The sequence below is a fragment of the Diabrotica virgifera genome, chromosome 2, assembly GCF_917563875.1.
Source record: "Diabrotica virgifera virgifera chromosome 2, PGI_DIABVI_V3a".
Classification (NCBI taxonomy): domain Eukaryota; kingdom Metazoa; phylum Arthropoda; class Insecta; order Coleoptera; family Chrysomelidae; genus Diabrotica; species Diabrotica virgifera.
In genome coordinates this window covers 145,838,843-145,853,834 of record NC_065444.1, presented here as the reverse complement: position 1 = coordinate 145,853,834, position 14,992 = coordinate 145,838,843, and positions in this window count along the sequence as shown.

Sequence of the window (14,992 nt, the reverse complement as noted above, 5' to 3'; positions counted from 1 at the left end):
AGCCTACCTTCCGCGCTTCCTGACGACAAGATCTCATTGACTGGTTTGCTGCATCTCTTTCTAACACATTGTATCGAAAATCTATGATGACATTCAGTGTGAATATAGGCACGGAAGAGGAGGACAACTATAGCAGCTTTACTGTGCGTAAGAGTGAAACAGCACTAATCCAAATAAAAAAGATGGTGTCGTCACTTCGCTCTGAAAGACACTCTCTCTATGCTAATATATAACTCTATGGTGGGAAATGGAAATTAGTGGCTTTTTTGCTGTACTGTGTGCTAGTTTTTGCTCTGGGCTCTGGCTGGATCTCTTGTTTAAACAATTTTGTAAGTATTATAAAATCCGTTTTCAATTTGCTTTATTCTTTATGAAACGAATCATTTATGCATGCATATTATTACCTGTAAATAGTCTCTATTTTTTTTTATTTTTAATTGTAAAGAATAGAAAAATTACCGTTTGATTTTTAATTGTAAAGAATAGAAAAATTACCCTTCATTTTATTTTTTTTTAGAATCAGCTGAAAGTGGTCTACAAAAAAAACCAAGAAGGAAATGTATAGCCTTGTGGCTATGAAAGGCACAAGAGAGATATAAAAAGTGTATTGGCTAGTTGGAAGAAAGTCCACATTGTCCATGCATAATAAGTTATTACTTTATCAACAAATATCAAGAAGATAGCAGGAAGTCACGAGCAACAGGAGCAATTGAACAACTTCATAAGTTCAAGAATATCGAGGAAATCCAGTTCCTCGATACTACTGGGCAAACTAGAAGATTGAAGAGGACAAAGCCTTTTGAACTAGTTTGAGTGATAGGTGATAGTGAAAAACGGAGCATAGTGCTTGTGTGCTGTGCCTGTGTATGTTAGATTAGTGCACGATCTTGTTAGATTAGATAAGAGACGCTATGGGGTAAGCTCTTCATTTTAAGAAACAGTAGTAATTTAGGTTGAATTAAAATTACTCATTGGTCAGTTATGACCAGATTGTTTTTTATGTTTGGCAAAAAGGACTTAAGTCAGAATTGCACATTGATAATGTTTTGATGATTTCTGGACCAGAAAAAACTGTTGTAGATGTAAACTGTATGTACAGTAGAATCTACTACAGTACTGTAGAAATCATAAAACATTATCGATGTGCAATTCTGACTTAAGCCCTTTTTCCCAAACATCAGAGAATTGTAATGTACAATAATTCTCCTATCTGCTTTTTCATGAATTTTGTAGGAGACGAAAAACCATTTTTAGGATCATCTGCTTTCACATGTAAATTTTGACATGTTTTGTAGTAAATAGATAGTTGAATTTACTACAAAACATGTCAAAAAATAAATGAAAACAGGAGGTGACTATAAAAAATGTTTTTAGTCTCTCTTACAAAACTCATGAAAAAACAAATCGGAGGTATGTCACATCAGTGACTATATCCAGGGAATGTTTAAAAAATATATTTTGATGTCCCAAGAACCAAATATAACCTACAGTCCATCTAATTTACTTACCGTTGCACGTCATTATCTACGCCAGAGATCTAAGTTGACATAGTTGCCAAAGTATAAAAAGATCCTGAATCCATTTTAAATCAAATATATCACATAATTATTGTAAACGTGGATTATACAACAAAACAAATTAATATTCAATGTAAATAAGTAAAAACTTAAGAAATAGAGAACAAGAATTAAGTTATAATCTTTTAAGATTTGCAGTGCAAGCGTTTTTGCACTGCATTGTTAATAATTAAAAAACGGCTCCGAACTCTTGGCAAAAAGCCGGTAGGTTTCTTTGTATAAGTATGTCTACAATAACAACTAAAAAAGTTGTCAGATACCTCGATGATTATTCCAAGTCGTTATAAAATTAGGTGAAATTTATATTTTTATAGTAGAGGATCTTTTTATAGTAAAGTAAATAATAAAAACAGTAAATATAATACAGATACTTATAGTAAAGAATATAAACAAATATGAAGTGTCATCACCGCAACTGTCAAATAAATGTTACCAATTTATTCTAAAATGTCATCTTCGTTCAATTACAGTTACAGTGTGATCCGAACAAATCTGCTTCATAAAAACGCTTTATAATCCATTTATACAAATTAAATGAAACATATTATTGTGTATTTCTTTAGGTTAACATTAATAGAAATCTTCAAATATTATTTCTACGCGTATATAATAAAATATGTCTAGAGTCTCTAATTCCAATGTACTCGGCAAAGTGATTCTAAAAAAGAACACACCTACCGCCTAAATATTTCGTGTTGGTATCATGCGACCTCACAGGCTACGACGCGGATGACGCGCAACAGTTAGTAAATTAGACGAAGTATGTAGATATATACAGGGTGTAACAAAAATACAGGTCATAAATTTAATCACATATTCTGGGACCAAAAATAGTTTGATTGGACCTAACTTACCTTAGTACAAATGTGCACACAAGAAAAGTTGCAGCCCTTTGAAGTTATATATATATATATATATATATATATATATATATATATATATATATATATATATATATATATATATATATATATATATATATATATATATATATATATATATATATATATATATATATATATATATATATGTCTTCATATCAAGGCGAGATCCGTTTGTATCATAAGCTATACAAGATGAGATCCGTTTTGCAAGGCGAGATCCGATTTTGGATCTCACCTTGTATTCACGTGTATATAGTGACATCTCGATGTAACAATGGTTAGGCTACAAGGAAATCGATTTTTGTCTGGACCTCATTTTGCACCCCTTTTGGTGAATTTTATATTGCAGTGGTTCCACTAAATCCGCTGTAGAGGTCAGCGCGCGCGATCCGTTGTGTATATGGTAAATATATACTTTGCAGACAACCCGAGATCCGGTAAATTTGGAAACATCGCAACTGAATTTCACGGTCAGCTCTCTCACTCGGCTTATGTCTAGCTTGAATAAGAATGTTTACATTATTTAAGGGCTCTGTCCAGAAAGGCGCTTGTCAAATATCTCGAGAACTAGACGGCATATCGAAAAAACTTTGGAATGCTTTTTGAATGGCTTTTCAAAATCTATATACTTATGCAATAGCAGGGTTCTTATTCTGCCTGCGAAAGCGGTGGGTGTAGCAACTTTGAATTTTCAACTGAAACCCTTTATTTTTAATTAAATAGTTGAAATTTAGAATTAAAAATACACAACTTTTGTTTGAATCGATAATAGCTTCTTTAATCCAGTCGGAAGAGCTTCAAAATCGTCGTTTTGATGACATTTTTAGGGTTTAGGGGTACCTCAGGTAGTTAGCTTAAAACGTAAGAAATAAATTTGAATAGTTAATGTTCATTGATAAACAAAGCTCCAATTCTATTTTACTTCAACTCATTTTAAGGCTATTTCAATAAACTAATCGGTTCTTTTTTCAGTTTTTTGGTAAAATATTGTAACTTCCCTAATAGCACAAGGACGTCCAATGGACGTCCATTGGACGTCCTTCACGGACTTTAGGGACGTCCTTTGGACGTCCGTTTTCGTCCGAGGAACGTCCTTTATACGTCCTATTTTGGTCCAAATGTCGCGCTACCGAACGTCCATTGGACGTCCATCTAAGGTCCGAGGGGACGTATATTGGAACTTAATCGGACGCAAATTGGACCTTAATCGGACGTCCTAGGGGACGTAAATTGGACCTTAATCGGACGTAAATTGGACCTTAATCGGACATAAATTGGACCTTAATCGGACGTCCTAGGGGACGTAAATTGGACCTTAATCGGACGTAAATTGGACCTTAATCGGACGTAAATTGGACCTTAATCGGACATAAATTGGACCTTAATAGGACGTAAATTTGACCTTAATCGGACGTAAATTGGACCTTAATCGGACGTAAATTGGACCTTAATCGGACGTAAATTGGACCTTAATCGGACGTAAATTGGACTTTAATCGGACGTAAATGGGACCTTAAGCGGACGTAAATTGTACCTTAATCGGACGTAAATTGGACCTTAATCGGACGTCCTAGGGGACGTGAATTGGACCTTAACAGGACGTCCAATTTTGGTCCAAAGGCCAAGTTGTTAAACGTCCAATGGAGGTCCACCTAACGTCGGAGGGGACGTTCGGTGGACGTCATTTGGGCATTCATAGGATGTCCCAGTTTGGTCCAATGTCTTGCTGCTGAACATCCATCTAACGTCCTGGAAGGTCATTCGGTGGACGTCTAGCGACGATATTTAGACCTGTGGAGAATGTATTGTGGGAAATAAAAAATATATTTTTTAAGGAACTTATATTTCATCTTATATCAAATTACAATTATTGGATATTACAGTATTTACATTAAATTACAATACACTTCTCCAAGAAATTAACGCACCACCTTAAATATGGGGTATATTTGATGTCTCGTATTTCCTAAACCTGTTGTCCCATCTAAGTGATGTTTTTATAATATTATAGCCTAGGCTATAGGTTACCTCCTTAAGCTTGTCATGCTGTAATATATGTATATTATATCATATCGCTCTCTATAGTAATGTGATATAATATATATTACAGTATAGCTCCCTGTGCATGACAAGCATAAGGAGGTAACATATTCTAGGGCCTAGGCTAGAATATTATAAAAAAAATCACTTAGATGCAACAACAGGTTTAGGAAATTCGAGACATCAAAAATGCCCAATTTTTAAGGTGGTGCGTAATGGGCTGTATATACAGGGTGTAACAAAAATACAGGTCATAAATTAAATCACATTATTCTGGGACCAAAAATAGTTCAAATGAACCTAACTTACCTTGTACAAATATGCACATAAAAAGTTACAGCCCTTTGAAATTACAAAATGAAAATGGATTTTTTCGATTATATCGAAAACTATTAGCGATTTTTTATTGAAAATGGACATGTGACATGTGGCATTATTATGGCAGGAATATCTTAAAGAAAAATTATGGTGAAATTTGTGCACCCCATAAAAATTTTATGGGGGTTTTGATCCCTTAAATCCTCCCAAACTTTTGTGTATGTTCCAATTCAATTTTATTATTGTGGTACCATTAGTTAAATTCAATATTTTTGTTTCTTAGTATTTTTCAGATAAGGCAGTTTTTATCGAGTTGCGACTTCTTTTTTAATATGTCCACGTAAAAATTTTATGGGGGTTTTGTTCCTTTAAACCCCCCAAATGTTGTATGTTCCAATTAAACTATTACTGAGGTACCATTAGTTAAACAGAGTGTTTTCAAAACTTTTTTGCCTCTTTGTATTTTTTCGATAAGGCACGTTTTATCGAGTCTGGCTTCTTTTTTAATATGGTTCAAAATATACCTAAAAATGTAAAGCATAAATAATTTTGCATATTATTACCAAGTCTCCATAATCGTACTTAACCATATACAAATATGTGGTGGATTTGACAAATATTCACAATATTTCGATAAAAATTGACTTTTCGAAAAAGCAATAAGAGGCAAAAAAGTTTTTAAAACGTTGTTTAAATGGTAGGTACTACAATAATAATTAAATTGAAACGTGCACAAAAGCACATTGTTTTCGATACATTGGAAAAAATCACTTTTCATTTTGTAACTTCAAATGAGTGATAAAGGCACAGAGACTTAGATCACGAGGTCACATTGAAAGGATGCCAAAAACGAGGACTCCGAAAAGGGTACTAAACTACACTATAGCTTCAAGAAAGAGAAGAGGAAGACCGGAAAATAGATGGAAGCAAGAGGTCGAAAAAGATTTGGAAAGAATGGTGTTACAGGGTCAGAAAAGAAAAATGAATAAGAGGAAGGAATGGAGAAAAATCACATATCAAGCCAGAGAAGATCTCAGTACATAAAGAAACGTGAAAATGAAGAAAAAACAAACTTTTCAAGCCATGGGCCTCTAAGGCCCTTGGTGCTATTAATATATAACTTCAAAGGGCTGTAACTTTTCTTTTGTGCACATTTGTACTAAGGTAAGTTAGGTCCAATCAAACTATTTTTGGTCCCAGGATATGTGATTAAATTTATGACCTGTATTTTTGTTACACCCTGTATATATATAAAGGTTATATTTGGTTCTTGGGACATCAAAGTATATTTTTTAGACATTCCCTGGATATAGTCACTGATGTGACATACCTCCGATTTGTTTTTTCATGAGTTTTGTAAGAGAGACTAAAAACTTTTTTATGGTTACCTCCTGTTTTCATATATTTTTTGACATGTTTTGTAGTAAATTCAACTATCTATTTACTACAAGACATGTCAAAATTTACATGTGAAAGCAGGAGATGATCCTAAAAATGGTTTTTCGTCTCCTACAAAATTCATGAAAAATCAGATAGGAGAATTTGTACATTACAATTCTCTGATGTTTGGGAAAAAGGGCTTAAGTCAGAAATGCACATCGATAATGTTTTGATGATTTCTGGACCAGAAAAATCGGCTCTTTTTATTGGTACATACAGTTTACGTCTACAACAGTTTTTTGCTGGTCCAGAAATCATCAAAACATTAGCAATGTGCAATTCTGACTTACGCCCTTTTTGCCAAACATAAAAAAAGCAATCTGGTCATAACTGACCAATGAGCAATTTTAATTTAACCTAAATTACTAATGTTTCTTAAAATGAAGAGCTTACCCGATAGCGTCTCTTATCTAATCTAACAAGATCGTGCACTATTCTAACATACACAGCCACATCACGCACTATGCTCTGCTTTTCACTATCACCTATCACTCAAACTAGTTCAAAAGGCTTTGTCCTCTTCAATCTTCTAGTTTGCCCAGTAGTATCGAGGAGGATTTCCTCAATATTCTTGTACTTATTTAAGTTGTTTGTCGGGATTCCTGCTATCTTCTTGATGATTATATCCAGGTTCCATTCCTAGGTATTAATATTTGTTTATAAAGTAATAACTTATTATGCATGGACAATGTTGTTTCTTCCAATTAGCCAATACACTTTTTATATCTTTATTTTGGTTATATCTGGTTTTTTGTAGACCACTTTCAGCTGATTCTAAAAAAAATTAAAATGAACGGTAATTTTTCTATTCTTTACAATTAAAAATCAAAATATTTACAGGTAATACATGCATAAATGATTCGTTTCATAAAGAAAATTGAAAACGGATTTTATAATACTTACATAATTGTTTAAGAGATCCAGCCATAGCCAAAACTATTAGCATACTAAACAGTACAGTTGAGTACAGCAAAAAAAGCCACTAATTTCCATTTTTCACCCCCTTATCGATGCATTTTTTTCCAATCAAAATTTTTACTAAATTTTTAGGTTATCTTATGATGAAAATGAAATAATTGATGACTTGATGACCAATGACCACGCGACGCTACATAGATACTCGCGCGGCAAATTTGAAAATGAACGCAAATTGAATAGTAAATGGCCTCTCTTTAGAGTATGGAAAATTTTACCCCTCCAGGAGGACATTGTACTCTTTTCATAGAATATCTTGTGGTAACTTTCCAGCCATAATTTAATCAGATGTTCACGGAATAGAACTTTGATAGTAGAATTCCTGGAATGTTTTGTTGTTAGGGGAAACTTTTATTTTATTTATTCTTGAATATTTCCTGTTGTTAAACATTGTAACCAATAATTTACAAATAAGATTTTCATTACATTACATGAAATCAAAACATGTTTTGGATATTAAACTATATAGTTTTATAATTGTAATAATTTAGTATACAATTTTGAATTAAGATTTAATCTTTCGATCTAATCGATTTAAACTACAGTAAAACTTGTGTTACCGGCCCCCTGCCAACACCGGCCACCTGTACTAACGGCCAGTTTAAAAATTCCCCACACTAATTACAGTAAAACCTGTCAGTAACGGCCGCTAAAAATGAAAAAGCTATTGGCCGATATAGAAAGGTGACCGGTATTGCCAGTTTTTGTAGTCTAGATATAATTGGTTTGGGGAATTTTTAAACTGGCCGTTAGTACAGGTGGCCAGTAACACAGGTTGTACTGTATATCTAGGCTACAAAAACTGGCAATAACGACCACTTTTCTATATCGGCCAATAGTTCTTTCATTTTAGTGGCCGTTAGTGACAGGTTTGACTGTATTTCATTAACGTAAAGTTAACGCAAGTTAATATTTTATTGAATTATTTTGCTATTTGATCTCGTAATTGGTATAATGTGTCCAATATAAGCGTTCATAAAACGTCCGTATTTCGTCCAGTATGGACGTCCAAAGTCGGACGTCCAAAGGACGTCCATATTTATTCCGTCCGAAGGACGTCCATATTTATTCCTTCCGAAGGACGTCCAACATGGGACGTCCGTTTATAGTCCATGGACGTTAGGACCAAAAATGGACCTATTTTGGACGTCCAAATGACGTCGTGTGCTATTAGGGAATTGTCCGTATTTCGTCCAGTATATATACGTCCATATTTGTTCCATCCGAAGGACGTCCAACGTCGGACGTCCATTTTTATTCCGTCCGAAGAATGTCCAACGTCGGACGTCCAAAGGACGTCCATATTTATTCCTTCCGAAGGACGTCCAACGTCGGACGTCCATATTTATTCCTTCCGAAGGACGTCCAACGTCGGACGTCCAAAGGACGTCCATTTTTATTCCGTCCGAAGGACGTCCAACGTCGGACGTCCAAAGGACGTCCATATTTATTCCTTCCGAAGGACGTCCAACGTCGGACGTCCAAAGGACGTCCATTTTTATTCCGTCCGAAGGACGTCCAACGTCGGACGTCCAAAGGACGTCCATATTTATTCCTTCCGAAGGACGTCCAACATGGGACGTCCAAAGGACGTCCATTTATAGTCCATGGACGTTAGGACCAAAAATGGACCTATTTTGGACGTCCATTGGACGTCGTGTGCTATTAGGGTTATAGAAGAAAATTCTTAAAATCGGCTATTTTTCATTTAAATTGTCAATAAATAATTAAATTGAGAAAAAATTGGTCAGATTTACATAAATTTTGTTATTCCGTCCATATAGAAACTAAAACAATTGTTACGTAGTTACACTGAGTGTCATAAAAACCGTGTATTTTTACTCATTTCTTTGAGCTATTTCACGTAATATCGAGATATAAGTTGTATTTTTTACATAAGTTATATTAACGTTAAACTGACTTAATTTATAGTTTTATAAGCAACAATTAAGTATAGCGAAATTTATAAAACCTTGTTTAAATTGTTTTCATGCTCTATAATGCGGTTATCTTAAATTTTGTTTTGAATGTTTCACTTCTTACTGGTAGACAAAAAATGGCAAAATGTGCATTTTTGACATCAAATTGTTGATAACCAACATAGTTACTACTCAAAATATTAAAAAAACTAACCATCGGTATAACAGGTTGCCTGGAAACCAGATGCAGAACAGTACCATAAATGTTTTAGACTTTTTAGCACTTTCTTTAAGTGCAATTTAAAATCATTTACCACCCATGTACACTCATTACGGAATCTGTTACAAGAATTTCAGCGATTTCAGCCATTTTTTCAAAATTTATTTGGATTTTCTCTAGTAATCCTTCCAAAAGACAATACATAAATGGTGAATACCTTTTACACCAACTTCAAGGAGGGTAATTTATACAGGTGCATACCTGGAATCAGAGCCTATTTTACTTCAAATCAGGCCCGAGGCACTACATAATTTTCGGGCCCCTAACAAAAATTTAATATGTAGTACTAATAATATTAACTTTTTTAAAAGTATTAATTATTTAATAGAAATATAGTTGCATCAGAGATTTAAATTTTTACTAAATAAAATAAATTTTAATAATAAAATTTATATTTAAATAATTAAACATTGTTTAAAGTGCAAAAACTACCGTGGAATTTCTATGTACAGCATTATAAAGTCCTCATGTAAGTATATTGTAAACCAGCGGCTCCAACGACTAGCAGAAAATATTATTTGAGAGTATCAGACGGGCTTCAGCTGGGGAAGATCGACAATGGATCAATTACAGTCAAGCAAGTCTTGAGCAAATCATGGGAACACGACATTGATGTTCACAACGTGTTTGTAGACTTCAAACATGCTTACAACTCAGTCAAACGGACTTTACTATATATTGCCTTAATTGGCAATACGTCACAAGCTAATTAGACCCATTAAAGCCACAATAAACCATGGATGAAGATGAAACTCAGGCATGTGTACGAGTACAAAACCACGGGAAAGACTTTTTCAAAATCTTTCAGGGATTGAAGAAGGGAGATGAGCTGGCCACAACATTGTTTAACCTGGCACTGGAATATGCGGTTAGATAAATGCAAACTGGACGAGGAAACCTACTGACCAACAGAACCGTTCAACTGACCGCTTATGCCGATGATATTAATATTACGAGCAAAACATCAACAAGAGCACAGGAAACATACGCAGAGTTAAAAACGCAAACGAAAAGACTAGGTCTAGAAATTAACAAAGAAAAAACAAAAATAATGATACAGACGAGAAGAAATATAATTCCACAAAACATTATACATGAAGGTGGCATTGAAACGGTTGGAAAGTTTAGATACCTGGAAGTAGAAATAATATATGCAGGCGGATCAGAAGATGGAGAAATACGGAACTTATTTTGTCCTCTCCCATAATATGTTATAATATATATTATATTTCGGTCTAAAAGTGTCCATCGAATTACAAATATGAGAATCTATAAAACCTTAATTCGACCAATAGCATGTTATGGCAGTGAAGCATGGGTCCTGTAAGAAACATCCAAAAACAAATTCGACACATTCCAAAGGAAACTACTGAGGAGAATACTAGGACGTGTTAACTGCGAGGGAAAACGAAATCTTCAGAATTCGATACAACAACGAGCTTTATCAACTTTATACGGAAACACCTTTTGTCAGACTTCATTAGAATAAAAAATTGCAATGGGCCAGACATGTGATAAGAATGGGAGAAGATAGGCTACCAAAAAGAGCAATTAACGTTAGGATGCAGGGAAGGAGACCGGTTGGAAAACCAAGAAAGCGCTGGAAAGACACGGTAACGCTGGTAAGCAGAGATGCATAAGCATTTTTAGGAGTCCGTGTATAAGGAAGAGCAGCGACAGAAACAAGGGTGGAGGCAAAAAATAATGGAGGTAAGGCTCAATTTGGGCTGTAGTACCGCAGCAGAAGAAGAAGAATAGGATGGGAGGACGAACTCCTTTTTTGCGCATTGTTGTGGGGTGTAAAATATGATAATATTGCATCTTTTTGTGCCTGCCGTTTCTGTTCTCTTAATTTTTGCTTTTTTCGTTTTTCAATGTCACTTAAATGTTTGTAATAGCTCGATCTCAAGCCGGTTCGTTTCTTACGACCCGAGCTTCAAGCCGAGCTAAATTTTTTGCTAGCCGAGCCGAGCCGAATTCGAAACGAGCCGAGCTTTCCTTAACGAGCTTGTCAATATTTTAGCTAATACTTTTTCTAATTTATTTATTTCTGCTACGACTAATACTTTTGTTTGGGAATAAGTAATTCAGACTACAAATGTGTATTTTCAATGTACAGTGTTTCTGTTAAGTATGGAATAAATTGGATATCTCCTAAACTAAAAGCCTTCTGAAAACAGTCTAAAACAAGTAGGTAGATTTTTCATTTTAATGACATGTTTTTATTTTGTTTTTTTTTTCGTTTAATATTTAAATAATAATATTTCAAAATAAACACAAATTTTTTCAAACACCACAATAATTATAAAATAGTTCAATCCAACTGAAGAGATTGAAATATGACCAATTCACACCCCAGCCATTTTCGGGTGGATGTCTAAATTTAGATATAACGGGTTTCACTGTCGCTAAGGTTATGTGCTTATTGCCAGGTGTTGGGGTTGCAATGCAGTGCCCCATAAAGTACACTTAAAAATAATAATAAAACCAGCTATTGTAGGTAGGTACTGGTGTACCTTTTAGGTAATCGACGTACCTATATAAAAATTGTAAGTAACATAAGGGTTAAAAAGGTTCGTAAAACAAAATAATTTTGAAAATGTATTTTGTTTTTTTAATAAAAATATTTTTTAAGTGATCTTTTCAGGCCCCCTTAAAATGCGGGCCCGAGGCAGGAGCCTCATGGGCCTAGTGGTAAAATAGGCCCTGCCTGGAATTATTATATGGACCGTTCACTCTTTCTAGAGTATAGTTCGCTCAAATATGAGCTCTTTTAATCCATTTCACGCGGTAAATTAGTCCGCTTTTCCTTTAGGTCTTAGTTCACAGGTTGTGATGTTTTTTTGCCCTCTCTACTATCTTCTTCCAATCTCTCCGGTCCTGAATCTTTTCTCTCCAGTTTGCAATTTCCATCTTTGATATATCGTCTAGCAGTTGATCTTCCCATCTAATTTTTGGTCTTCCTCTTGGTCTATTTTTTACTGGTTTCCAGTTCATTATCTTTCTGATCAGTTCTTCTACCCCTCTTCTTTGTGTGTGCTAAAAACCATCTGAGGCTTTGTGCTTTAATGAATTTTACTATATCTACTCCTTTATTTATATTTATTATTTCATGGTTCATCAGCTTTCTATATTCCCCTGTTTCTGCCTTTACTGGGCCATGTATCCTTATAATTTTTCTCTCAATTATTTTTAACTTTTCTTCGTCTTTTTTCGTAAGGCACATTACTTCTGCTCCATAGGCTATCACTGATCTGATTGCTGCTGTGTATATTTTTGATTTTGATTTTTTGCTCAGGTTTTGTCCTTGAGTAGTTGGTGATATTTCCAATATACTCTATTACCTGCTTTAATTCTGTCGTTTATCTCTATACTCCTTCTGTTTTTGCCGTCCACCATCACCCCCAGGTATTTGAAGCAATCTACTCTCTGGAATGTATTTTCACCTATCTTTATTTCTGTTATTCTGTTTATATTGTCTCGTGTGCTTATAAGATATTTTGTTTTATTCTGATTGATTATTAGTCCTCTCGTCTTTGCTTCTCTTACCAGGGTTAAAAGTGCCTCTTCTAGTCTTTTTTATCTCGTGCTACCAGTCCCAGGTCATCTACATATCCTATGATCTGTGTTGAGCTTTGAATAATTGTCTTTTTCAGCCCTGTGTCCCTAATTACTCCTTCTAGAGCGATATTAAATAGTGTCGTTTGTCGTTGACAGACTGTCTCCTTGTCTTACTTCAAGTTCTATTTTGATGTCATTTGTATCGCCCTCATTTGTTTTAACTTTTGCTGTTGAGTCTTTTATTGTCATTCTAGTTAGTCTTTTTAATTTTGCCGGTATCTCCATTTTTTTTCATTTCTTTTAATAATTGTTGTCTGTATATGCTGTCGAAAGCCTGTTGGAAGTCGATGAATAGTATGTGTAATTCTATGTCATGTTCATAGCTGTTTTCAATTGTTTGTGTCAGTACGTGTATTGCATCTATTGTTGATCTTCCTTTGATCTATTGTTCTAAAACTCTGTTGATATGGTCCTATAATTTTTTCTGTGTATTGATTTAGTCGGTTTCTTATAATTGTGGTCAATATCTTATACGGTGTATTTAGTAGCATAATGGGTCTGTAGTTACAGCACTTAATTGGATCTCCTTTCTTAAAGATTGGTGCGATGTGTCCGTTTTTCCATTCTATGGGCAAGCGTTCGTCCTTCCAAATTGTAACCATTAACTTGTGCATTCGCTTCGTGAGCTCCTCTCCTCCGTTGATGATCAGTTCGTTGTTGATTTCATCTGGCCCTGGCGTTTTGTTTACTTTTAGTTGTTTTAATACCTCCATGAATTCCTGATAAGTAGGTGCGACTACTTCTTCATCTCTGTTATCTCTTATATCCTCATCCTCTGAATATGCCTTATTGTCGTTTTTGTATAGGTCCGTGAAATGTTTTTCCCAATCTTTTTTGTTTATTTTTGTGACAGATTTTTTGGTAGTGTTGTTGTTTTATCTATTCGAACAATTTCTTGTTGTCTTTATTATTCGTTTCTAATTCTTGCATTTGTTCAGATATCCATGTGTTCTTCTTTTTCTATACAGTTTCAATGCTTCTTGTTTTTCTTTTCTATATTGGTCCAGTTGTTCCTGTTCGGCACTTTGTAGCCATTTGTTTCTTGCGAGGTGCTTCAGTTGACTTTTTTGGTGACATTCCTCATCAAACCATTCTTTCGATTCTTTGTTTTTTTGGAATCCTATTATTTGTTCTGCTGTCTCTATTATGCTGTTCTTTATGTTTTTCCATTCTCCTTCTATTTCTATGTGCTCGTACTGACCCAATTTCTGTTCCAGTTGTTCTGTATATTGTTGCTTTGTTTCTTGCGTTTTCAGATTGGCTATATTCCATTTCCTCCTTTTTTCCTTCCTTATGATTATTTGCTTTGATTATTTTCATCTTAAGTTTTGCTATCAACAATATGTGGTCAGTGCCTCCATTTGCCCCTCTATATGACCTTACGTCTTGTACTATTTGTGTCCACTTTTTCGAAATTAGAGTATGATTTATTTGGTTTCCATCCATTCTTCCTGGTATCATCCATGTTATTTTGTGTTCTTTTTTATGTTTATGCCCAGTACTAACTATATATCTATTTGTTGCTGCTGCTAGGTTGCAGATTTCTCCTCCATTATCATTCGTAGTTTCATGAATGGTTTCTTTGCCAGCTACATTACGATTATAGTCCTCCTTTCCGATCTTTGCATTGAAATCACCCAATATTATTAATATGTCATTCCGCGGAATATTTTCACAGGTTTCTTCCAGGATGTCTTAGAATTCTGCTTTATCTTCTTGGTTTGCTTCTTCGGTGGGTGCATAGCAATTGACTATCGAGATGTTGGCTTGTTTATTTTCTTATGTAAGATATCCTTTCATTAACTGCTTTGAATTGTATCAGTTTTTCCCTCATTTTTTTTTGTTCACCATAAATGCCGTACCATTCGTTCCCTGTTTGTTTTCTCCCGAATAATACATGCTAAAGTTTTTCTTCTCAATTTTTCCTTCTTTCTTCCA